We start from the raw sequence: 2,500 nt of genomic DNA, 5'->3' as shown, positions 1-2,500 counted from the left end.
TAGCGATAACATACTTAGTGATTCAGAATAAGCATTTTCTAACGAACATTTAGAGTATAAACAACACATAGTTATACACCGAGACATTAGAATAATAGCATGGAAATTGTTCACGAGCAATAAGGGTTGAATTAGCGTGTTCTAAGGTCACTTTGTCATCATGATAGCTGTAGGCCTGTTGGAGTCGGCTGACGACAGTCGAATTACTGTGAGATAAGGAACACATGGCTTTTCTCGTATGTGAGACGAAAGAGATCACGAGAACAGGTAACTAAATCTCTCTCTCTCTCTCTTTATCTCCCTTTCTCTCCCTCTCCCTCCCTTTCTCTCCCTCTCCCTCCCTTTCTCTCTCTCTCTCTCCCCCCCTCTCTCTCTATCTATCACTCTCTCTCTCTCTCTCTCTCTCTCTCTCTCTCTCTCTCTCTCTCTCTCTCTCTCTCTCTCTCTCTCTCTCTCTCTCTCTCTCTTTCTCTCACTCTCCCTCCCTTTCTCTCTCTCTCCCTCCCTTTCTCTCCCTCTCACTCTCCCTCTTTCTCTCTCTCTCTCTCTCTCTCTACTATGACAGACCAAATATTGCTAACCCCTCTACGAGAGGGCTTGGCATTTACATAAAGAACTCAATTCCATCGAAAGTGATTGATGACAATAGTGACAACTCCTGTGTTGAATATCTTAGTTTTTAGATGTTATGCAGGGCGAGGAGGAGGAGTATGTATATATGTACGGGATACCCTGAAGTCAAACAGGATATCTACTACAGCAGTTAACAATACTGCCGTAGAAGATGTCTGGGTTACCGTACAGAGCAACATGCTTCCTTCCTTTATTGTTGGCGCTATCTATAGGCACCCCCATGCTACCTCGGAATCTTTTGAATACATTGAAAAGGTTTTCAGAGAAATGTCTTTAAAAAAGAAACCGCTTTTCATCTTAGGTGACCTAAATGATGATTTAACAAAATCTAATGCTAAGTTAGCTAAGATGATAAAGAAAAATAAATTAGAACAAATAAAAGACAAACCTACACGAATTACAGTAAACACCTCTTCTCTATTAGATTTAATAATAACTAACAGATCAGACCTCATCCTCCACTTCGATGTCATCCTGTGCCATGTTGCTGACCATGAACTCATCACGATGACGTTAAATATAAAGGAAACAAAGAGACCACCAGTAATAAAAACTTTTCGCGATTTTAAACACTACGATCCTTAATCTTTCTGCGAGCTTATCTTGTCTAAAGAAATGACACTATCAAATATTTAATTGACAGATAATGTAAACAATCAAGTAAATATCCTTACGGAAGTTATTAAAAGCAGCATTGATGCGCTGGCTCCCTACGTAACACGAACCGTCAGACGTCCCCCTGCTCCATGGATAAACGACGACATCAAGAGAGCCATTAGCGATAGAAATAATGCCCACCAAACTCTTAAAAGTAACAGAAATGAGGCTGCCTTTCAGATAGATTACAAAGCAAAAAAGAAAAATGTAAAAGTGCTAATTCAATGTGCAAAAAGAAATTACTTCAGAAACAAATTCACAGAATATAAGAACAACTCTGATAAAACATGGAAAATTGTTAGAACACTAGTGCCTCACAACAATCACCTCACTAGTGATTGCACAAGTCCCATACAAAGAACAGACCATTTTAATGACGTTTTTTCAAAAATTGGTAAACTAACTTACGAGAAAACAATTGCTTCTACATTACAACAAAATACAGATCGGAAAAGGATTACAACTAATTTTTTTCAGACCACAACCAGTGGACGTAGAAAAAATCATCTTAGTAATAAAACACCTTCGCGAAACAAATGCTGTAGGAGCAGACGGTATTGCTTTGCGCTTTATCAGAGATAGTCTACCCGCAACTCTACATTATTTGACGGTCATTATTAACACCTCTCTGGTCACTGGTGTCTTTCCATCGCTTTGGAAACATGGTATAGTAACACCAATTTTCAAGTCGGGGGATATAGACGATGTCAATAATTATCGCCCTATTACTATACTCCCTATATTATCCAAAATTCTTGAAAAAATTGTAGCAAATCAATTGACGAATTTCCTGGAGGCCAAGAACTTATTATCTAAAACACAACATGGTTTTAGAAACAGGTTATCAACTGAAACAGCTTTACTGCAAATCACTGATGAGATTTATAATAACATTGACAAAAATCTGGTAAATTTACTCACATTATGCGACCTTTCTAAGGCTTTTGATAGTGTTAACCATGAAATTCTCCTTAACAAATTAGTAAATCATAAAATTGATACCTTTTGGTTTACAAGTTATTTATATACAAGGACCCAATCGGTAAGAATCAATAATAGTATGTCATCAAAACAAGAAGTACCTTTTGGTGTTCCGCAAGGATCTATTTTAGGTCCGATCCTATTTACAATTTTCATAAATTATTTATCAACAATAGTAAATAACTGCCTTCTAGTGCAGTACCCGATGATTCACAGTTTCTTCATAGTG

The sequence above is a fragment of the Penaeus chinensis genome, chromosome 35 (genome assembly GCF_019202785.1).
Source record: "Penaeus chinensis breed Huanghai No. 1 chromosome 35, ASM1920278v2, whole genome shotgun sequence".
Classification (NCBI taxonomy): Eukaryota; Metazoa; Arthropoda; class Malacostraca; order Decapoda; family Penaeidae; genus Penaeus; species Penaeus chinensis.
This window is presented reverse-complemented; position numbering follows the sequence as displayed.